This window comes from Macaca nemestrina, chromosome 12, assembly GCF_043159975.1.
Source record: "Macaca nemestrina isolate mMacNem1 chromosome 12, mMacNem.hap1, whole genome shotgun sequence".
NCBI lineage: Eukaryota > Metazoa > Chordata > Mammalia > Primates > Cercopithecidae > Macaca > Macaca nemestrina.
Window position 1 is genome coordinate 21,203,726 of NC_092136.1, and position 24,407 is coordinate 21,228,132.

The 24,407-nt window shown below is 45.0% G+C and overlaps 1 long non-coding RNA gene across 1 annotated transcript; it reads left to right on the forward strand.

The window, feature by feature from the left end:
* Positions 1-1,915: 1,915 nt before the first annotated feature.
* Positions 1,916-5,136, forward strand: LOC139357317 (uncharacterized). The gene is made up of 3 exons (XR_011610288.1): positions 1,916-2,078; positions 2,450-2,631; positions 4,286-5,136. It is a non-coding gene; the product is annotated as an uncharacterized lncRNA (long non-coding RNA).
* The last annotated feature ends 19,271 nt before the right edge of the window (positions 5,137-24,407 follow it).

Here is a 24,407-nt window from a genome sequence, read left to right on the forward strand (position 1 = left end):
GTAATCCTAGCACTTTGGGAGGCCAAGTTGGGCGGATTACCTGAGGTGAAGAGTTCAAGACCAGCCTGGCCAAGGTGGCAAAACTCCATCTCTACTAAAAATACAAAAATTAGCCAGGCGTGGTGGTGCACACCTGCTACTTGGGAGGCTGAGGCAGGAGAATCGCTTGAACTCGGGAGGTGGAGGTTGCAGTGAGCTGAGATTGCACCATTGCCCTCCAGCCTGGGTGACAAGAGCAAAACTCCATCTCAAAAACCAAACAAACAAAAAAATAAATCCACAGCAAGTCCCCAGTCTTCACTGTGTTCTAGGCCCTGGCGTGGTGGAGCTCATCCCCTGGGGAGATGTTCAAGACCGACAGGGTCCAAAGCAGCAGCATTTCCATTTCACAGATCAACAGAGGCGCAGAGAAGTAAAGTAATTTGCTGCCAAATGGCTCAGCTGGAGTCGGGGTAGTTAGAAAAATTTCTGTCTTCCTGACTCCCTCCCTGATCCCAGCTAATTTATCTAGTCCTTTATCCTGTGACAATAAGAAAGATTGAACTGGGAAGAAAAAGAGAGCCGCTGCGGAGGTGCCCAGCTCTATGGGACTCTGAGGGTGCCAGGTGAGTGTCTAGAGAGGGTCTTTGCACAGCTTGCTGTGAATGTGTGATCTAAGTCTCTCCGCTAGCTCAAGAGCTCTTTAGCAGAGACCAACATTACTGCTTAAGATTTGGTGGCATCAACTCAGAGTTTCTTTGCCAGTTTCCTTTTAGATATATCCCAACCCTCCCTCCCAGCCTCTGTTACTCTCTTGTGTTACGGAGATTCATGGGAAGGACTTGACATCCTGGTTGCTCCCTGGAGGTGGCAGCCCTGACCTATCATTGCAACCTGTGGAAGCCCAGCCTGAGCTCAGCACATTTAGGAACTCTAAAACACGAATGTAAAAAGTAAATGAGCATCCTCTCCCTCCATACAAAAGCATCCTGGGCTGCCTCTGTCAGATGGAGGGCTCCTGGAGTCTCCTCCTAGGGTCTACAAGGCCTCAGGGCTGGCTGTGAATTTGCATGGGAAAGAGGGCGTTTGCTATCGTGCTCCCATTGTAAAGGGAGCACAGAGCTCTGCCCTAGGGTAAACCTCCCCTCTCAGATGGTCCTGTCCCTCCTGGGAACTGCAAGGGGAAGGGCCTTCCAGTTTCTGTAACACCCATCAGTGGGCGTAGCCCATGTAGAAAGGACTGACCTCTTCCATCACCGGAAGGCATAAAAGGAAACTGAGGCCCAGAGAAGGAATGTCACTTAACATGCACGGCCTCTCTCTCTGAGCCAAGCACTTCTTTATGATGTTTAAATCTGAACAATGTCCCTCAAAGGTGGGCTTTATCGTCACCCTCTGTTTCACACGTATGCTGACTTGCCCAAGGCCCTCCAGGTAAGAGATGGCAGAGCCAGGGTGCAAATCTGAGTTGGCCCTCCCAATTCCTACACCATGTCACTTCCCCTGAAATGGGAATGGTGACCCCTATCATTCCTATCCTGCCATGGGCTCACCAGGAAGATTCAACTAAGACGGTACAGGAAGCCTTTTAACTCTGGGCCTGGCATGAGAGCGTTCCGTAAGGAGCCTTCCTTCAGAGGGAGGCAGCATCGAGGAGTCCTCCTTAGTTTCAAATCAATGTCCAGATCCTTACGACCACCGAGTGCTTTGCTTTTCAAAAGTTTGAGTGACATGTAACATACATAAAGTCTACAAGTCTTAAGTATGCGGTGCAATGAATTTTCATGTATGAATACCTTATATATGTACTCTTTAGTACATATATATTCTTTAGATTAAGAAATAGAACATTTTCTGCACCCCAGAAGGTTCTCTTCTGCTTCTTCCAATCAATCCTCTCCCAAAAGCAACCACCAACTGAGAAGCTTTTAAAATATATGTAATTATATACATTCATTCCCATTTTTCAGCTTAAAAACTTGAGGCTCTCTGGAACTGATGACTATGAAGGTACCAGTTGCTGCTGTAACAGGAGGTCCTGGGACTTGTTGCCAGTCGGTGGGTGTTGCACAGGGAGCCACCCAGACTCTTCTGCCTGGGTAAACATGCTCCAGATACCTCCTTTGGGTCAGGGCAGTGACCAGTGTGGACAGAACCCAACCCTTGGCCCACACAGGCTATCCTCTGAGCTCCCTCCTGAGGCCACAGTCCCCGGCAGTGGTTTGAGGCAGGGCTACTCTGCTCGGACGACCTTAGCCACACGCAGCTCCCCGATCCCTGGCTCTGAAGGGTCTCACCTTCCCTGTTTCCCATCAGCCCTTCAGCATCCATGAAATATTAGGAAAATGGGCTGAGTATTAGGTAATGACTGTCCAATTTATTCTGACAGCAAGAACCAGAGGGAGGAAATTGACATTGGTGATTTTACTTAGGACCTGACAACTTTAATTAATCTTCACTCCTTTTCTAGGGAGCGGGGGGCCTCTGACAGCTGTGCAGAGCTCAGGCGGAGGCCTCGCATGTGCTGGCCGCTCCTCAGCTGTGTGGACCAGGCAGGCAAGCGTGATCACGTCCAGGGTCCTCTGGCACCTCTCTGGAGGGTGCACCATCATTTCCCCTGTTCTGGGAAGAAGCAGTCGAGGTTCCATGAGGGTAAGTGAGTTTGCCAAGGCCACTGTTAAATGGCAGAACTGGAATTCAAGGCCAGTTTTATCTGTGTCCTCAGCTGACCATTCCACCACGTGGCCCCAGGGAAGTGCCCTGGCTTGCTCTGACAGTCGCACTAGATACAATCTAATCCCATGCCTTGGTTCGTTCATCCCTGCTCTGACAAACAGAATCCTGGGGATCCCATGGCAGGTGACACAAAGTCAGCCACACTCTCAAGCCCCCTGCTGCCTGGACAAGCAGGTAGCCCCGTCTCTAACTCCAGGAGGCTGGCCAGAAGCCCCTGCGTACCTGTATAATTAGGAACGTCCTCCAGGGTGTGTGACTCCTCCTCCAGCTATGTGGGGTGCATACAGGGAGGGTGAGGGGCAGAACCCTCCTGCCAGGTCCACGCTAATTTCAGATGCTCTCCAAAGCCTCTTATAATTTGCAGGCTTGGGACAGATCCAGGGGATGACAAACTAATTGGATGCATGCTGCACATGTCCCCTCCCTGTTGGGCCCCTTCACTGGTCTTATGAGCCTCAGTGTCCCCCCATGAAATGTGGACATTTGCATCCACCACATAAGGATGTCTTATGGCTCTAATGACAAGGAGGATGCTTCATCCTGTGCACTCCATATATGCATAATCAGCTCTACTAACAAAACGCAGACTTCCTTCCTTCCTTCCTTCCTTCCTTCCTTCCTTCCTTCCTTCCTTCCTTCCTTCCTTCCTCCCTCCCTCCCTCCCTCCATCTCCTTCCTTCCTTCCTCTCTCCCTCCCTTCTTTTCTTTTCTTTTCTTTCTTTGTCTTTCTCTCTCTTTCTTCCTTCCTCCCTCCCTCCTTTTCTTTTTCTTTTTTCTTTTCTTTTCTTTTTTCTTTCACTCTTAATCTCTTTCTTTCTTTCCTTCTTTTTCCCTTCCCTTCCCTTCCCTTCTCCTTCCCTCCTTCCTTCCTTCCTTCCTTTCTTCCTTCCTTCCTTCCTTTCTTTTTTTCTTTTTGAGACAGGCTATTACTGTGTCACCCAGGCTGCAGTGCAGTGGTGCGATCACAGTTCACTTCAGCCTTGACCTCCCGGGATCAAGCAATCCTCCCACATCAGCGTCTTGAGTGGCTGGGACGACAGGTGCACTCCACCATGCCTGGCTAATTTTTTTTTTTTTTTTCTTTTTGTAGAGACAAGGTCCCATTATGTTGCCCAGGCTGGTCTCAAACTCCTGGGCTCAAGTGATCCTGCCGCCTCAGCCTCCCTAGCCCTGGGATTACAGGCATGAGCCACCATGCCTGTAATAAACAATATTCCTATTAATAACGTTAAATAGAGAGGTTTCTCCATGGAAGGAAAATAACACAGGCTTTGGAGGCCAGCAACACTGTTTTGCATTCAAGCCATGCCCCTCACTATCTGGGAGTTTCTTAGGCTCTAGCCTCAGTTTCCTCATCTGTAAAATGGGCTTAATAATCTCTCCCTTGCAGGACTGTTCTGATTCAATGAATTAATAAAATATACGTAACATACATGTAAAAATACATATAAATATATGTAATATTTTTAAACAGAATAATATATTCTAATGAAATAGCATCTGTAAGGTACCTTGGAACATTGCCTCAGTCAGTAACTAGCACTACCTTTTCTCACCATTTGTTTCAAAGATGAAGAGATGGAAGTTCAGAAGTTTCAATGGGTTGTCCCAGGTCACACAGCTGGTGAACGACAGAGCCAGGATTAGAACCCAGGGCCCCAGGCTTCCCTGCCTCAGGTGAGGAAGATGTTAGAGGACTGGAGGCAACTAGCTGGAGGCCTTCCTCCATGGAAGTGGAAAGAAGCTGAGGCCATCACTTTTTCCTTGGGGCCTGGGCCTGCAGCCTCCTGGCTGTGACCCTGGGGTCTCTTCCCATTCCACCTCTGCCTCTCCACCTAGGCAGAGCTCCAGCATCCTGTGAAGGGGGCCAGCATCAGCCCTGGTGCCACACTACTCTGGGAAATGGCTTCACACTCAGAGACACCCTTCCCACAGAAATGTGTCAGAAAGTCAGTTTAATCCTCTCTGCTCTGCATTTCCGTAGCTGGTGGCTACCTCCTGCCTCGTGGGCTGCAGTCTGCGGCCTCCCAGTGGCTCGGAAGGCGGAGTGCCATTCCAGGATTTTCCAAGGGTTCATTTCCAGCAATCAGAGGCCTCACTTCCCCGCCTCCCTGCCTCCCATGGCTGCCTCTGAGGCGCCCGTGGCACAGGGGAAGTGACGGGGAGCCTCCACTGTCCTCACCTTTCACATGGGCCTGTGGGAGCAGCCAGACAGAATCCGTTGGGAATGGATTGGGAACAGTGACCGTGCCTCGCTCCTGAGTCCCACACCATCCACACCGTCGTCTCCTTCAACTGCAGCTGCTCCCTAATGGAATCCTGCTGCTTAAGACGCCCTCTACAGCTAATATCGCCATGTGTTAAGGACTACCAGCACACAACAGAGACTTTCTTCCAAATACAATCGGACAAATTGGCAGAGCAAAGCTTCAGAGAGTCAGCCACCACCCGGAAGATACACGGGAAGCTTTTTCATTCTTTAATACCTCAAGAGCAATGCTCCAAAGTCAAGTCGTGCTGGGCAGACACCAGTGAGATCTCAGGGCTTTTACACAAGGTAAATGTCCCAAGAGTACCCAGAGAGGGAAAGAAGCAGAAATAATAGCAACATTTGCCATTTATCGGGTGCTTACTCTGCTCAGCTCTTGATATTCGTCACCTTGTTTAATCAGCTCCACAGCAATTTGACAGATGAGGAAACTGAACTTTGGCTGCTCAAGCCCAGGGGATGTTACTCCCATAGCGCACCTTGCGTCTGGAGTTCCATTTACCAGGAGTTCAATATGGCTGGAGACCGCTGCAGTTGTACAATTGAATGGTAGTGTTAGGATTTATTTATTATGTATTTATTTTATTGTATTATTTTATATATTTTTAAATTATACTTTAAATTCTGGGATACATACACAGAATGTGCAGATTTGTTACATAGGTATACACGTGCCATGGTTGTTGGCTGCACCCATCAACCCGTAATCTACATTAGATATTTCTCCTTATGCTATCCTTCCCCCAGCCCTCCACCCCCTGACAGGCCCCAGTGTGTGATATTCACCTCCCTGTGTCCATGTGTTCTCATTGTTCAACTCCCACTTATGAGTGAGCACATGTAGTGTTTGGTTTTCTGATCTCGTGTTAGTTTGCTGAGAATGATGATTTCCAGCTTCATCCATGTTCCTACAAAGGACATGAACTCATCCTTTTTTATGGCTGCATAGTATTCCATAGTATATATGTGCCACATTTTCTGTATCCAGCCTATTTTTGATGGGCATTTGTGTTGGTTCCAAGTCTTTGCTATTGTGAACAGTGCTGCAATAAACATACGTGTGCATGTGTCTTTATAGTAGAATGACTTATAATCCTTTAGGTACATACCCAGTAATGCTGGGTCAAATAGTATTTCTGGTTCTAGATCCTTGAGGAATTGCCACACTCTCTTCCACAATTGTTGAACTAATTTACACTCCCACCAACAATGTAAAAGCATACCTATTTCTCCACACCCTCTGCAGCATCTGCTGTTTCCTGACTTTTTAATGATTGGTATTCTGACTGTTGTGAGGTTTTGTGGTTTTGATTTGCATTCTCTAATGACCAGTGATTATGAGCTTTTCTTCATGTGTTTCTTAGCTGCATAAATGTCATCTTTTGAGAAGTGTCTGTTCATTTCCTTTGCCCACTTTTTGATGGGGTTGTTTGTTTTTTTCTTGTAAATTTGTTTAAGTTCTTTGTAGATTCTGGATATTAGCCCTTTATCAGATGGATAGAGTGCAAAAATTTTCTCCCATTCTGTAGGTTGCCTGTTCACTCTGATGATAGTTTCTTTTGCTGTGCAGAAGCTCTTTAGTTCAATTAGATCCCATTTATCAATTTTGGCTTTGTTGCCATTGCTTTCAGTGTTTTATCATGAAGTCTTTGCCCATGCCTATGTTCTGATGGATATTGCCTAGGTTTTCTTCTAGGGTTGTTATGGTTTTAGATCTTACATCTAAGTCTTTAATCCACTTAGAGTTAATTTTTGTATAGGGTGTAAGGCAGGGGTCCAGTTTCAGTTTCCTGCATATGGCTACCCAGTTTTCCCAACACCATTTATTAAATAGGAAAACATTTCCCCATTGCTTGTTTTTGTCAGGTTTGTCAAAGATCAGATAGTTGTAGATATGTGGTGTTATTTCTGAGGCTTCTGTTCTGTTCCATTGGTCTATGTATCTGTTTTGGTACTGGTACCATGCTGTTTTGGTTACCATAGCTTTGTAGCATAGTTTGAAGTCAGGTAGCATGATGCCTCCAGCTTTGTTCTTTTTGCTTAGGATTGTCTAGGCTATACAGGCTCTTTTTTTTTTTTTTTTTTTTTTTTTTTTTTTTTTTTTTTTGGTTCCACATGAAATTTAAGGTAGTTTTTCTAATTCTGTGAAGAAAGTCAATGGTAGCTTGATGGAGATAGCATTGAATTTATAAATTACTTTGGGCATATGGCCATTTTCATGATATTGATTCTTCCTATCCATGAGCATGGAATGTTTTTCCATTTGTTTGTGTCCTCTGTTATTTCCTTGAGCAGTGGTTTGTAGTTCTCCTTGAAGAGGTCCTTCACATCCCTTGTAAGTTATATTCCTAGGTATTTTATTCTCTTTGTAGCAATTGTGAATGGGAGTTCACTCATGATTTGGCTCTCTGTTTGTCTATTATTGGTGTATAGGAATGATTGTGATTTTTGCACATTGATTTTGTATCCTCAGAGTTTGCTGAAGCTGCTTATCAGTTTAAGGAGATTTTGTACTGAGATGATGGGATTTTCTAAATATACAATCATGTCCCCTGCAAACAGGGACAATTTGATTTCCTCTTTTCCTAATTGAATACCCTTTATTTCTTTCTCTTGCCTGATTGCCAGAACTTCCAATACTATGTTGAATAGGAGTGGTGAGAGAGGGCATCCTTGTCTTGTGCTGGTTTTCAAAGGGAGTTCTTTCAGCTTTTGCCTATTCAGTATGATATTGGCTGTGGGTTTGCCATAAATAGTTCTTATTATTTTGAGATATGTTCCATCAATACCTAGTTTATTGCGAGTTTTTAGCATGAAGGGGTGTTGAGTTTTATTGAAGGCCTTGTCTGCATCTACTGAGATAATCATGTGGTTTTTGTCATTGGTTGTGTTTGGATTATGTTTACTGATTTGCGTATGTTGAACCAGCCTTGCATCTGAGGGATGAAGCTGACTTGATCGTGGTGGGTAAGCTTTCTGATGTGCTGCTGGATTCGGTTTACCAGTATTTTATTGAGGATTTTTGCATTGATGTTCATCAGGGATATTGGCTGAAATATTATTTTTTTGTTGTGCCTCTGCCAGGTTTTGGTATCAGGATGATGCTGGCCTCATAAAATGAGTTAGGAAAGAGTCCCTCATTTTCTATTGTTTGGAATAGTTTCAGAAGGAATGGTACCATTTCCTCTTTGTAACTCTGATAGAATTCGACTGTGAATCTGTCTGGTTATGTGCTTTTTTTGGATGGTAGTCTATTACTGCCTCCATTTCAAAACTTGTTATTGATCTATTCAGGGATTCTACTTCTTTATGGCTTAGTCTTGGGACGGTGTATGTGTCCAGGAATTTATCCATTTCTTCTCGATTTTCTAGTTTATTTGCATAGAGGTGTTTATAATATTCTCTGATTGTAGTTTGTATTTCTGTGGGATCAATGGTGATATCCCCTTTATCATTTTTTATTGCATCTATTTGATTCTCCTCTCTTTTTTTCTTTATTAGTCTGGCTAACCGTCTATCAATTTTGTTGTTCTTTTCAAAATACCAGCTCCTGGATTCATTGATTTTTTGAAGGGTTTTTCGTGTCTCTATCTCCTTCAGTTCTGCTCTGATCTTAGTTATTTCTTGTCTCCTGCTAGCTTTTTTTAGTTTGTTTGCTCTTGCTTCTCTAGTTCTTTTAATTGTGATGTTAGGGTATTGACTTTAGATCTTTCCTGCTTTCTCCTGTGGGCTTTTAGTGCTATAAATTTCCCTGTAAACAGTGCTTTAGCTGTGTCCCAGAGATTCTGGTATGTTGTGTCTTTGTTCTCACTGGATTTAAAGAACATCTTTATTACTGCCTCAATTTCATTATTTACCCAGGAGTCATTCAGAAGCAGGTTGTTCAGTTTCCATGTAGTTGAGTGGTTTTGAGTGAGTTTCTTAATTCTGCATTCTAATTTGATTGCACTGTGATCTGACAGACTGTTATTATTTCCATTATTTTGCATTTGCTGAGGAGTGTTTTACTTCGAATTATGTGGTCAGTTTTGGAATAAGTGTGATGTGGTGCTGAGAAGAATGTATATTCTGTTGATCTGGAGTTCTGTAGATGTCTAACAGGTCCACTTGGTCCAGAGCTGAGTTCACATCCCGAATATCCTTGTTAATTTTCTGTCTCATTGATCTGTCCAATATTGATAGTGGGGTGTTAAAGTCTCTTGCTATTATTGGATGGGGGTTTAATTCTCTTTGTAGGTCTCTAAGAACTTCCTTTATGAATCTGGGTGCTCCTGTATTGGGTGCATATATATTTAGGATAGTTAGCTCTTCTTGTTGCATTGATCCCTTTACCATTATGTAATGACCTTTTTTGTCTTTTTTGATCTTTGTTGGTTTAAAGTCTGTTTTATCAGAGACTAGGATTGCAATCCTTGCTTTTTTTGCTTTCCATTTGTTTGGTAAATATTCCTCCATCCCTTTATTTTGAGCCCATGTGTGTCTCTGCACGTGAGATGGGTCTCCTGAATACAGCACACTTATGGGTCTTGACTCTTCATCCAATTTGCCAGTCTGTCTTTTAATTGGGACATTTAGCCTGTTTACATTTAAGGTTAATGTTGTTATGTGTGAATTTGATCCTGTCATTATGATGCTAGCTGGTTATTTTGCTCATTAGTTGATGCAGTTTCTTCATAGTGTCAATGGTCTTTACAATTTGGTATGTTTTTGCAGTGGCTGGTACAGGTTGTTCCTTTCCACGTTTGGTGCTTCCTTCAGGAGCTCTTGTAAGGCAGGCCTGGTGGTGGCAAAATCTCTCAACATTTGCTTGTCTGTAAACAATTTTATTTCTTCTTCACTTATGAAGCTTAGTTTGGCTGGATATGAAATTCTGGGTTGAAAATTCTTTAAGAATGTTGAATATTGGCCCCCACTCTCTTCTGGCTTGTAGAGTTTCTGCCAAGAGATCTGCTGTTAGTCTGATGGGGCTTCCCTTTGTGGGTAACCCGACCTTTCTCTCTGACTGCCCTTGAAATTTTTTCCTTCATTTCAACCTTAGTGAATCTGACAATTATGTGTTTTGGGGTTGCTCTTCTCAAGGAGTATCTTTGTGGTGGTCTCTGTATTTCCTGAATTTGAATGTTGACGTGTCTTGCCAGATGGGGAAGTTCTCCTAGATAATATCCTGAAGAGTGTTTACCAACTTGGTTCCATTCTCCTTGTCACTTTCAGGTACACCAATCAAATGTAGGTTTGGTCTTTTCATATAGTCCATATTTCTTGGAGGCTTTGTTTATTCCTTTTCATTCTGTTTTCATTAAGTTGATCTTCAATCTCTGACATCCTTTCTTCCACTTGATCGATTCAGCTATTGATATTTGTGTATGCTTCATGAAGTTCTCAAGCTGTGTTTTCAGCTCCATCAGGTCATTTATGTTCTCTAAACTGGTTATTCTAGTTAGCAGTTCATCTAACCTTTTTTCAAGGTTCTTAACTTCCTTGCACTAGGTTAGAACATGCTCCTTTAGCTCCAATTAGTTTGTTATTACCCACCTTCTGAAGCCTACTTCTGTCAATTTGTCAAACTCACTCTCTGTCCAGTTTTGTTCCCTTGCTGGCAAGGAGTTGTGATCCTTTGGAGAAGAGGCATTCTGGTTTTTGGAATTTTCGGCCTTTTTGTGCTGGTTTTTCCTCATCTTCATGGATTTATCTACCTTTGGTCTTTGAGGCTGGTGACCTTTGGATGGGGTTTCTGAGTGGATGTTCCTTTGTTCATGTTGACGCCATTCCTTTCTGTTTGTTAGTTTTCCTTCTAACAGTCAGGCCCCTCTGCTACAGGTCTGCTGGAGTTTGCTGGAGGTCCACTCCAGACCCTGTTTGCATGGTTATCACCAGCGGAGGCTGCAGAACAGAAAAGATTGCTGCCTCTTCCTTCCTCTGGAAGCTTCGTCCCAGAGGGACACCCACCAGATGCCAGCTGGAGCTCTCCTGTATGAGGTGTCTGTTGACCCCTGCTGGGAGATGTCTCCCAGTTAGGAGGCACAGGGGTCAGGGATCCACTTAGGAGGCAGTCTGTCCCTTAGCAGAGCTTGAGCACTGTGGTAGGAGATCTACTACTCTCTTCAGAGCCAGCAGGCAGGCACATTTAAGTCTGCTGAATCTCTGTTTTATTTTATTTTTGAGACAGAGTCTTACTCTGTCACCCAGGCTGGAGTGCAATGTTGCAATCTCAGCTCACTGAAGCCTCCGCTGCCCAGATTCAAGCAATTCTCATGCCTCAGCCTCCCAAGTAGCTGGGATTACAGGTGCACACCACCATGCCCAGCCAATTTTTGTGTTTTCAGTTGAGATGGGGTTTTACCACATTCATCAGGCTAGTCTTGAACTCCTGGCCTCAAGTGATCTGCCTGCCTCAGCCTCCCAAAGTGCTGGGATTACAGGCATGAGCCACTATGCTGGGCCATAGTGTTAGGATTTAAACTCAGATGCCAAGCTCAGACCCAGAAACTAACCACCCTCCCCTGCTACCAGGCAGTTGGTCCACTGTGAAGTGGAAACCACTTCTTGCTGTGGGCTAGGAGCTATTTTCAAGTCCTTATTATGTGGTTCCCACTTCTCCTACCCACACCCAGAGCAGGGAACATTAGCAATGGCAGGAAGGAAACCGTCTTCATTCAGGAGGTGGGGAGACCCTGCTGGATTCTGATGGTTGCTGGACATTAGCAACCTGGCCACAGTCACTTTTCCTGAAATGTTCGATTGTTTTCAGAAATGGCAAGGTCTTGGTAGCTGAGCACACAGAGGAGGTGGGGCCAGGTGTCTTGCAATTCCAGGGCCAGAATCCCCTCATTGACTCCTTCTCCAGTAGGGGCAGAGGTGGACTTTCTGGGGAGAAGCCCTTAGGTAAGGAGCTGCAGTGTGTCATGAAACCTTCTAGCAATGGGGAGTGATTAGCATCTTCATTTTGAAGAGACCAGTGCTCAGAGAGGTCTTGTTTGTTGCTTAAAAATCACAGTAATTAAATGGGAGAGTTGGGACTTGTACTGGACTGCATTTGACTAAAATTGATGGTCTTTCCAAGTATGCACAGGACCTTCCAAGGGGCAGGGGATGAAACTAGGGTCTCCTGCTACCATGGCCATTCTCAAGGTCATCCCTTGTACAGGAAAACACCCCTGGATAATGAGGCACCCCATAAGATGTGAAATCTTCAGAGAGAGAGAGTACATTGATAGCACTATTTGTAATAATATTAAAATAACAGTATTGGTACCCATCATTTATTGAGTGCTCACCATGTACTAGGCACTATTCTAAGCACTTTACACTTATGAACTAATGTACTCCTCAAACAACCTTATGAGCAAGGTGCTATTATTATCCCCATGTTAGAGATGAAGCAATGGAGCTTCGGAGAGTTTAAGCAACTTGCCCAAGGTCACACAAGTGGAATTTAAGGAAGAATTAGGCAATTTGTATATTTATTTTCTCAATCATCTTGATGAGGGCTTTCTCTGGACTCTGTTTCCACAGCCGTTTTTTCACTCATGCATTCATTTCCCCAACATTCATGGGAGGCTACTATGTGACACCGGGGTTTAACAGGGGACCAAGAGGTAACCCAGTCCTCAGGGCAGTTCTGGTGCTGGTGGCAGACCATGAGTTGTCCCCTCTTCTCCATTTCTCCCATGTGTAACTAGACACATGACTACATTGTTCCCAGCCTCCTTTCAACTAAACCAGACCACATGACAAAGTTCTGGCCAACAGGACGCAAGCAAAGGTGAAAAGTTCCCTTCTGAGTCTTCCCTTTCAAAGGGCTGGGACTGTGTGTCCCCACTCTCTGCCTTCCCTCCACCACTGTATCTGGGAGGTGGCTAGAATCAGAACAGCCACCACAGGGCCACTACTGGGAGTCACGTGTTGAGGATGCCAAAACTGTCTCACCAGCCCTGGACTGTTAACATGAGAGAGTAATGAAGTGCCAGGTTATTTAAGCCACTGTATCTGGGGGTCTCTTTGTTACAGCAACTAGACTGTACTCTCAGTATGCCACCACTGAGAGGAGAACAAGAACCCTGGCTCACAAAATACGTAAGAAAGAAGAGGCCAGGTGCGGTGGTTCACACCTGTTATCCCATCACATTTGGAGGCCGAGGTGGGTGGATCGCTTGAGATCAGAAGTTCGAGACCAGCCTGGCCAACATGGTAAAATCCGGTCTCTACCAAAAAATACAAAAATTAGGCAGGCACGGTGGTACACACTTGTAGTCCCAGCTACTGGAGAGGCTGAGGCTGGAGAATTCATTAAACCCGGGAAGTAGAGGTTGCAGTGAGCCGAGATCACGCCACTGCACTCCAGCCTGGGTAACAGAGTGAGACCATCTCAAAATAAAAAAGAAGACAGGAGTATACAAATTCAGGTTTACAGTCTTGACCTTCAGATGTCCCCAGCAGAAGTATGAAGGGCAGTACACTGGCAGTCAACACAAAGAAGAAGATACTGGCCTGGTGCAGTGGCTCACACCTGTAATCCTAGCACTTTGGGAGGCTGAGGCCGGTGGATCACAAGGTCAGGAGATTGAGAGCATCCAGGCCAACATGGTGAAACCCTGTCTCTATTAAAAATACAAAAAATTAGCCGGGCATGGTGGTGCACGCCTGTAGTCCCAGCTACTCAGGAAGCTGAGGCAGGGGAATCACTTGAACCCGCGAGGCGGAGATTGCAGTGAACCGAGATCGTGCCACTGCACTCCAGCCTGAAGACAGAGCGAGACTCTGTCTCAAAAAAATAAAAATTAAAAAAAAGAATACTCTGAAAGAACAGATATACATACATACTGAGCACTTGTTTTGTGCCGGGCACTGCACAAAACATCGTACACATTGCTTCCCATTTAATCTCAGCAGCCCCGTGAATGGGCACCATGAATATCCCACCTGACAGATGACGAGGAGCTGGTCCTCATCGTGGCTTTACCCCTATCTCCAGGAGATGTTGTGGATCTGGCTGCTGTCCAGCAGTACAAATAGCCGCCTGCCTTTAGAACACCTGTTTACTTGGGCAGGATCCATCTGTTCTTTCATAAAGAACTCTGTAGGGTCATTCACAACCAATGACTTGAACAAGAGAAACCAACCTCTGTGCTTATTGACTCACTCATTCATTCGCCAATTATTCCCAAGTGCATAGTTTGTTTCCGCTACTGTATTAGGCATTGAGAATTTAATGGTGACGGCAAACAGATGTGGTCCTTGCCTTCTGAAACTCATAGTCTAATGGGAGAGACAGAAGTTAATGAACTAATCACACACACACACACATGTAGAATGACTCTTGTGATAACTGCTTCAAAAAACAGAAATTTAATGTCAGGTGGAGAATAAAGAAAACATTTGGCTTAGTCCCAGACGTCTTTGCTGGGGAAGCAAAGACCTCGCTGAGAACTGAAGAAGGATGGGTGTCAATTAGGCCCTAAAAAGAAGGAGTGATGGAGTGCAACAGCTCAGCATATGCACAAGCAGTGAGACTGTGTTGGGGAGTAGTGGAACGTATGCCAGAATGGAGAGACCTGGATGGGTAGAGGGAGGTGAGTGTGTTCAGGAAGCAGCTGGAGAGGCGGGAGAGGCCAGGCCATGCAGGGACTCCTGAGCCATACAATGATTGCAGGTCTTATCATTAGGGCAACAAGGAGTCTCTGAGTGGTTTAAACACAGTGGGTGGTATGATCCAATTTGTGTTTCCAGAATAACCTTCTGGCATCCAGGCAGTGAATTAATCTAGGATACAAGACTACATAAAGGGAGGCCCTTGCAGAAAGGGAATTGTCAGTAGCTGCTGCCTTCCTGAACACAGAGCTCAAGAACATCTGAGAAATCAGGGAAAGTAGACAGTGGGGAGCAAGATTAGAACCTAGGTCTCCTGTATCCAGTCCAGGGCTTTCTCCACTCTTCTGGGTGAATAATGATCCATACAAAATGACCCTTGCAACAGAACAGAATTTCATCACCATTCCCACTTTACCTGTGGCTAATCCCCACACTCTGTAGCCAAGGAGGTACTCAAGTAGGAGACGGAGAAAATGTAAAAGGTGACAGAATTTGGTAGAATGTTATGATCCCTTTGCTGGGCTGAAACCAAGTTGAATTTTTCCCCTTGTTTTCCAAATTAATTCAACATTCCAAATAAATCTGGGGAGATTTAATTGCGGGACCTTTCATGTGGATTGAAACTCATAAATTGCAATTTGCTGAGTTGCAGGAAGGCAGAGAATCGCATCCCATCTCCTCCCTCTTGGCACCACTCTGAAGGGTCTGGAAGGAGAGAAAACTCTTGGGGCTGCTCCCAAGTGAGTTTTGGGCTTCATGCATCAAACTCAGTAAAGACTAGAGGGAGGATAAACAGAATTTGAAAGCGGAGAAAATGGCCAGAGGTAGCCACAGCTAATGTCATGGGGGAGAAAGCAAAACCCCAAAATGACAGAATTGAGGTGCAAAGGAGTCTTTGGGCTCAAGGAGCTAATAGCGGGAGGACCACCCCCAACATGCTTCATTGGTGAGCTCTCTGAGAATGGAGCTTGGAAAAGAGGAATATTCTTGGAAAACATAGAAAAAAAAAAGACTTTGTATAAGGATCTGAGGAGTTTTTATCTATGGAGGTGAACCCATTGTTGCCAAAAAGGTGTGAACAGAGTGTTCAAATAACCATTTGAAGATATTGGTCCCTATAGCTTCAATACTGCTATAGTTATAAGTTGTCTTTACTAGGCACATCTGTGCAAGTTGGCTTGGGGGTGATATATGGCACAGATCCTACATTAATGCATCACTTCTTCAGGAGACACCTCGGGAATAACTGGGAGTTTCACTGTTGTATCTATTTCTGAATCTAGAATAATATGGAATAATCTTCATTCGGAGACAGGAGGGGTTTGTACAACTTTGGGGTTGCTAGTGGGCTGAACACACCATTTGGAGAATGGATGAGAAAGTCTTCCCTGGTGTGATCGGTATAAACAGTCCCACTGAGTGCATGGGGCAGAAGGGTGCTAGACAAGAACTTACACACCCTCTAAGTCACTCCTTAGTTTTCCTGATTTCTTCCCATACCCAGGTGTTATGAACTGAATTATGTTCTCCCAAAATTCTTATGTTGAAGCCCTCATCTCCAATGTGACTGCATTTGGAAATAGGGTATTTAGAGAGGTCATTAGGATTAAATGAGGCCATAAGGGTGAATTCCTACTACAATAGAACAAGTGTCCTTACAAGAAGAGGATGGGTGCACACGTGCAGAGAAAAAGCCACGTGAGGACACAGAGAGAAGGTAGCCATCTGCAAGCCTGGGAGAAAGGTCTCAAAGGAAACCAACCCTGCTGATACCTTGATCTTGGACTACCAGCCTCCAGAAGTGTGGGAAAATAAATGTCTTGTATTTTAAGCCACCCAGTCTACAGTGTTTTGTTATGTCAGCTCAGACTAATGTATAGAGGTTGACTCTTCAAGTGTGAACCTCTCCTATTCCTACAGAGAGTAACAGCCTTTGCTCATTCTCAAATACTTAGACTGACTCCAGGCTTTCCACAGTATTTCTCTCTCCAAGCAAGCAGTCAAGGAAGACCAAAATCCCTAAGTCAGTCCAGTGAATTGAAAATGGTGTTTCCGAACAGAGGTAATATCCCAAATGTTCATAATGAGTCTGTATGAAAAATTGTCTTGGGGAGATTGTTTTTGTAGCTTTAAACAAACCATTGTTTAAAAATTTGCAGTAATTATCGATAGATGTTTAAACTATTGTATAAAAGTTTGAGGATTAATAGGATATTTCCATAGTCTCAAAGTATCTCCCCATAATTACTTACCAATTACAAAAGGAATAACAGTAACTTTACATTGGAGAAACCTGGCAGACATCCCCTTACTCAAGAGAATAAAATTAACATCCTCAATGATGGTATACACAGGCACTGGGTGCCTCCTGATATGGTGTATTAAGGATACCACAGCAGTTTGCTGATACTACTGTCAAACATAAATAACCCAAAACAGTACAGGAAGAAACATCAGGCACACCTAAATTGAGGGACATTCTACAAATAAGTGGTCAACTCCAGAAGAAAAGCAAAGGTGAAGAAACTGTTCCAGATTAGAAGAAGCCAAAGAGACGTTACAACGAAATGTAATGAGTGAGTCTTGACAGGGAATGATGTCTGCAACTTACTCTTAAACAGTCTGGAAAACTAATAACCATACATGTATAGAGAGACCGAGAGAGTGAATCAGCAAATGTCAACAAGGTGTGAAACTGTGTGGAGGGCAGATGGGAGTTCTTTGTTCTAGTCTTACAATGATTCTATAACTTTGAAATTATTTCGAAATGAAAGGTTTTAGAAAAGCCCTGCACTCCACAGTATTCCTTATACAATGATCCATGAACACCTTGAATTTTCTTGGGAAGTACTCAATGTCAACATGCTTCCTTTTGACAGATAATGACAAGCGTGTAACTCTTTGCTTTCCAATTTTGCTTTGACTTTTAAGAAGCCATTCTGGGCCGGGCGCGGTGGCTCAAGCCTGTAATCCCAGCACTTTGGGAGGCCGAGACGGGCGGATCACGAGGTCAGGAGATCGAGACCATCCTGGCTAACACGGTGAAACCCCGTCTCTATTAAAAAATACAAAAAACTAGCCGGGCGAGGTGGCGGGCGCCTGTAGTCCCAGCTACTCGGGAGGCTGAGGCAGGAGAATGGCGTGAACCCGGGAGGCGGAGCTTGCAGTGAGCCGAGATCGCGCCACTGCACTCCAGCCTGGGTGACAGAGCAGGACTCCGACTCAAAACAAAACAAAACAAAACAAAGAAGCCATTCTATGATACAAAGATGTATCATCAACCTGGACAAATCACTTCACCACTCTAAATATCAGTTTTCGTCATTTGTAAGTGGGTAAAATAAAGATCCCTCCTGCAGAAAGTGGTTATAAAATATAAAGTGCTCAGCACAGTAGATGGTGTATAGTAAGAACCCCATTTTATTTTTTATTTTTATTTCTTTCTGAGACAGGGTCTCACTCCATTGCCCAGGCTGGAGTGCAGTGGCATGATCGCAGCTCACTGCAACCTCAGCCTCCTGAGCTCAAGTGATCCTCCCACCTCAGCTTTCCCAGTAGCTGGGACTACAGGCATGTGCCACCATGCCCCACTAATTTTTTGTATTTTTAGTAAAGATGAGGTTCTGCCATGTTGTCCAGTTGGCCTCCAACTCTTGAGCTCAAGCAATCCACCTGCCTCGGCCTCCCAAAGTGCTGGGATTACAGGTGTGAGCCACCGTGCCTGCCAGCACCCCGTTTTAGTTGTCTTCTTTTATATTCTTGTTGTTATTATTGTTGCTGTTATTCTATTACCTATTACTCATTCAACCCTCTTCACTAAAATGACCTTGGGACAGACTCACCTGAAATCAGGAAAACTTAGAAACTTGCAGGGGAGGAGTTTTTTTCATATGTAAATTATCAACACATCAAACATTCTGAATTTTCCCCATAGCACATTCCAAGTGCCTTCAAAACACAGTCCCAGGTACTATGCGAATAGTAGGAACAGCAATGGCTTTAGAGCCAGAAAGAGGTTCAAATTCCAGCCCTGCCAACTCACTCACTTTGTAGCTGTTTAATTCAGGAAGGTCTGGTTTATGTTGCAATAACAAACCTCCCCAAGACTCAGGAGCTGAAAAAAGGTCCAACTCCTGCTCATGCTACATGTTCATTGCAAGCTGGTGGGGAAGGCTCTGCTCCAGGATACCCTCCTTCCAGAATCAAGGCTGATGGAGTCTCCTACCATTGGAAATGCCTGGGCAGTAGAAGGGGATGAGATATTCACATGTTATTGACTAAAGCAGTACCTGGTCATAGTTCATCCCCAAGGAAGTATAATCACACCCTTTGCTATGAAGTTAAAACAAAAATATTTGGTGAACCACACTAATGACTAACACAATCCCTTTGCACAAGTCTTTATCCTCTCTAAGAATCAGTTTCCTCTCTGTAGAAGGAGGAAGAATAATACTTTATATTTCAACACAGCTGTAATGATTTAATGAGATAAACTGGAAGAAGCACCAAGTAATCTGGGTCAGAAACATAATAACTGCTCACTATAGTAAATTATACTCTTTGTCCTCAACCTTTGGGTATCCCAAAGAAGCAACACCGGCCTCCTAGTGGAACTAGACAGATAGACAGGTATGTAGAAGACTGATCTTTCGTAGATAGCCAGTAATTACTTTTTAGGAAAAGTCAAAAAGACTATGATAAGAAACAGAGACAATTTGTCTCAGAGATAGGGGGTAAAGACTCTTCAAGTTTTGGGTTTTTGTTTTGTTTTGTTTCTGTAGATCCCATTGGGTTTCCGGACCTATCTGGCATATCATGGTCTCCAGACAGTGTTGCAAGGCTGCAAAATGTTTACTTATTTGGTACCTAATGTGTGCCAAGCTCTATGCAAAGCACTGCATGGATCAGACCCCCTGAGAGCTATGGGGTTTTGGGAAAGGAAGTTAGACATGTAAATAAACTCCAGCAAAACATCTGACCAAGGAATGGCAGCTGCTGCGCTAAGTGGGAGCTGAAGTAGGAAGCTTGCACCAGTCTCTGGGGTAGGCCTTGAACACCTGGTTGGGAGGTGGGGGTAACAGGGTTACAAACCCATCACCTGTGGTGCTGGATCTGGCATCCCCTTGCCACTGGCCAGGTGTCATAGAGCCAAAGGTCTCAGTGTCAGCTGCAATGGCTTTGACCTTCAGTTGAAGTCAGCCGGAGGCTGGATTCTGGGTGTGCTTGCAAGGACACCAGGGAAGTGCCATCTTGGGGTCCAAATTTAGCTTGGGATCCACACCCTGCAAAGCTAACATTGCCAGCTATACACAGCACCTCCCTGTAGGCTGGAGGACGACTTTAATTTTTCTTGATTTTCTCAATTGTCCAATTTTTCTCAAGTTCATATGGTATGACTATTAATAACTTTTTGAAGTTTTTTTATAAAACACCTCTGTACGTCATGGATTCTTTTATATCAGTGTTTCACAAACTTCCAGCATCTCTATACCACATTTGGAACTTTTATTGAGAATTATTATTTAATTAGTATTTGCTTTAAGATTCCATCCCCTGCTAACTCTCTGATTTTTAAAAACTCAAATACCTCTTTAGTTTCATGTTATGCAATAAGGTCTATAAAATGACTTTAGGTCATAGGTTCACTGTGCTCATTATATTTTTTATACTACCCATTAAAGCAAGTACATAAGGATTAAAATTTTAAAAATCAACCCCCCCAATGATACGAGTACCAAGAAACTGTTGTGGCCATGTGTAAGAAACAGGCTGCTCTGGGAGAAACCAGCAGCTAGAGGTCTATAAAAAGCAGTTGTGAGGGCCACGCGCAATGGCTCACACCTGTAATCCCAGCACTTTGGGAGGCCGAGGCGGACGGATCACCTGAGGTCAGGAGTTCGAGACCAGCCTGACCAACATGGAGAAACTCCATCTCTACTAAAAATACAAAATTAGCTGGGCGTGGTGGCGAATGCCTGTAATCCCAGCTACTTGGGAGGCTGAGGCAGGAGAATCACTTGAACTTGGGAGGCAGAGGTTGTGGTGAGCCGAGATCATGCCATTGCACTCCAGCCTGGGCAATAAGAGTGAAACTCCGTCTCAAAAAACAAAAACAAAAACAAAAAAAACCAAAAAGACATCAGTTTTGCAACCTTGGGAAAATTGTGGAATCTCTGTGGGATTTGGTTTCCTCATCCACAAAGTGACTAAACAGAGTCCACACCTTTTAAGGTTGCGTGACAATACACATAAAGCACCTATCATGCAGCCTAGTTCCTGTTATATGTCTCTCACTTATTCATTCCATAAACAGCAGTTGAGCCCTATACTCATTGCTATGGAGGATTTACAAGTGAATAAGACATAATCAATCCCATGCTAGTAGTTTGCAACCCAGTGTTTCTGTACAAACCTACCTAAAACACAGGGCAGGAAAGTTTTACGTGTCTCATGAGCAGTCCAGACAAAATGCAATGAGAATTTGAAGGAGGGAAAAGCAACTCCCAGCTGGGAGATCAGGGGAGGCTTCCTGGAGGAGGCACCATTTCAGCTGAGCAGTGAAAGACGGGCAGGGTCTGAGTGTGCAGAGCTCTGGCGAGGCACAGCATTCCAGGAAGAAAGAAAAGCTTCACCAGAAGCACAGAGGTAGGGAAAGGCAGAGCGCCCTCGTCCTCTGGACCTCCCTCCCAACTGGAAACAGAAGGCTTTCTTCTCTGCCATCGCCATACTGGGGAAGGGCTTCCACTAGGTTTCCTAGTCTGTGCCATCGACATTCTTGTTGATCTGTAAACTACCAGTGGGTCCATTCCTGCTTCCCATTGTCACTCTACCCCCATTGACCTGTCATTTTTCTCTTTCCATCATTCTTGACCCCCTGGGGGTCTTGAGTGCAGCAATCAAACTTGGGAGGTGACAGGGAAATTTAGGCTGGAAAAGGAGGGTGGAAGGAAACGTGGTCCCCGTATTTCCATACCTGTCTTGGGGACCAGAGATTAGACTCTTGTGTGAGGCCATTGGAGGGCAGAAGGAGGAAGAGTGAGGTGGGATTAGGGAGAGGCAGAGCTGCCTCATGGTGCTCTATGCTGCCCCCTAGGGAAGGGTCCTCTCCAGGGCAAGGTGGAGAGAGCATTTGGGCTCCAAGTTTTTGAAGAACTTCGTGCACTGGAAAGGTATTGGGACAGCTGAATACTGGGAGTCTTTTTACCTCAAAGATTTTATTTGGTATAAAAAAAAAAAATCACCAAAAAAGCAACAGAAACTCTACCGCTGCTACTGGTTTTCCCATTAGTCCTTGGTTAAATCGGCTCAGAAGTCTTTTCTTGAACCTTCCTTGGCTGCTTTTAGCAAATCAAGGCCAGAGAGCCCTTTCAAGACCACTTTCTCCAAGTTCCTGCAGGTCCAGGGAACAGTTTGGTTATTTCTGTCCACAGGCCCCAGCGTGGAGTCAGACACCTGGTGAACAGTAAGTCCACATCCAAAAGCTGAACCATAGTCTACGGGCAAGCAGGACCCAACCACTACTCTCTTCACCAACTTATTTCACTTTTATAACAGTCTTGCCAAGTAGGGATGGTTCCCAGGTGGGGAAATTGAGGCAAAGACAGATTCAATAATTTGCCAATATTCTCACAATATTCTCTGTCTGTTTGCCACCCTTAAACAGACAGAGAGCTCAGCCCGAGGACGAAGCCCAGGCTCCAGCCCCCGACCACTGCCCCGTCCCCAGCCTTGTGTTCTGCTCTTTTCCAGGCAACAACCCATCCACAGATTTCACATGTGTGAAATCTGCAAAGAATAAACGTGAAGCTCAGAAAGGGAACAAGGCCTTATTGGAGACAGACTCTCTTTCTGGGTTCAAGCAAAAGCTGCCCAAAGCCAGGCTGGACAGACAGAGGGGGCAGCCATCATGTCTCCAGTAGGAAACTTATACGGGTCCCGAGCATCAGATGGGAGGCAGAAGAAAGAAGCTTCAAACAAAGAACACATATCCGATGCCACACACACGTGTTCTGAGGAGACAAAATTTTTGCTATTTCATTAGCCAGGCTGGGAACCGAGAAGGGAATTTTCAGTCACTGCGTCTTCTGGGGGTCACAATGTCTCTCTTTTCTTTTTTGATCTAAAAAAGAAAAAAAAAAGGAAAAAAGGAGGGGAGAGGAGAAGGGGAGGAAAAGAGGAGTAAGCCCCCTCACCATAATTGAATTACTGAGCTGCCCTCTGGGGCTGAGTCTGGAATCCAAGAGGCCTTTGTGTAACAGCAAGAGGAACCGGGACAGAGGCAGGGATTTCAAAAGGAAAGAGGAAGAGCCAGGGCAGTCAGGAAGTGAATAGGGATGGAAAGGGATGAGGAAGGGAAGGGGGAGCTGCAGAGACTGAAAGCTGGAGACCCGTCTTGCTCCAGGCCCTGCCCTGACCGAGGATGGCTGCCCTCTCCCCAGAGCCCCAGGTGGACGGGAGTGCGAGGCAGGCTGCACAAACAGAAAGGTCTCAGCAGGGGCCAAGCGGGCAAGGATGGAAGGAATTCACACCGCTCCCCAGCACCTACTGTGTTCCGGGCTCTGAGCTAGGATCTGGGATCACCCCATTTACCCATGGGGTGTTAGTGGTGACAAACAGCATGTGCTGAGTGCTTGCTTTATGCCAGGCACCGGCTGGGTCTTTCAGGTGCATTGTCTCAGTGGATTCTCACTGAGACAGGTACCACGTTATCCCCCTCTTTACAAATGAGGACATCCAGGATGTTAGGTGATTTGTCTAAAGTCACAGTGAGTGAGTGGCAGAGCCGGGACTCACATGCAGATCACTCCATCATGGTTAGGATCTTTACCACCACTCTCGCTCTGTCTTTTTTAAAGACAGTATTCCTCTGTTGCCCAGGCTGGAGTGCAGTAGAGCGATCATAACTCACTGCAGCCTCAAACTCCTGGGCTGTAGGCATCCTCCTGTCTCAGCCTCCTGAAGTGCTGGGATTACAGGCGTAAGCCACCATTCCTGGCCTTAACCACTACTCTCTTCACCAACTTATTTCACTTTTATAACAGTCTTGCCAAGTAGGGATGGTTCCCAGGTGGGGAAATTGAGGCAAAGACAGATTCAATAATTTGCCAATGTTCTCACAGAGTGTAACAAGCTGAGCTGGGATTTGAACCTGTGTGTCTGGTTCTAGAGCCCAAGAACCCTCCATCTCATCTGCTGGGGTGGGGTGCAGTATCTGCCCCATAGCCCATGTCCTGACCACATGAGTGTCCCTATCTGGCTCCTGCTCAGCCAGACAGCGAGCAGTTCAAAGAGAGTGAGCCAAAGCTACCTGTTGGCAGGAGAAAAAGGAGTTAAATGGGGCCCTGGGGTGCATCCTAGGGTGTCATTGCTGACTTGAATGTCCTTAAATTCTCACCCACCCACCAAGCCCCACCCACCAAGCCAGCACCTTGGTGCCCAGGTGGGGTTGAGGTCTGTATTTTTCTTTAACTTTTTAATATAATTTACCATTTTTACCATGTTTAGTGTATGGTTCAATGGTAATAAATATATTTTCATATTTTTCCCTTCATGTCCTCTGACCCCAAGGCCTGTATTGTTGGAACAAAAAGGTAGAAATGTGTCTTACAAAGAAGAACTCTTGTCACTATTATGTTCTCTGAAAATAACTTTTAAGCTTTCTTACGTCATGCTGACAGAATTGGATGGCCTGGGGCAGGGTTTCTCAACCTCCGCTCTACTGACATTTTGGGCTGGATGTTGCTTTGTTGTGGGCGCCTTCTTGGGCATTCCAGGATGTTCAGTCGCCTCTCTTGCCCTCTACCTACTAGATGCCAGTAGTACCATGCCCTTCTCT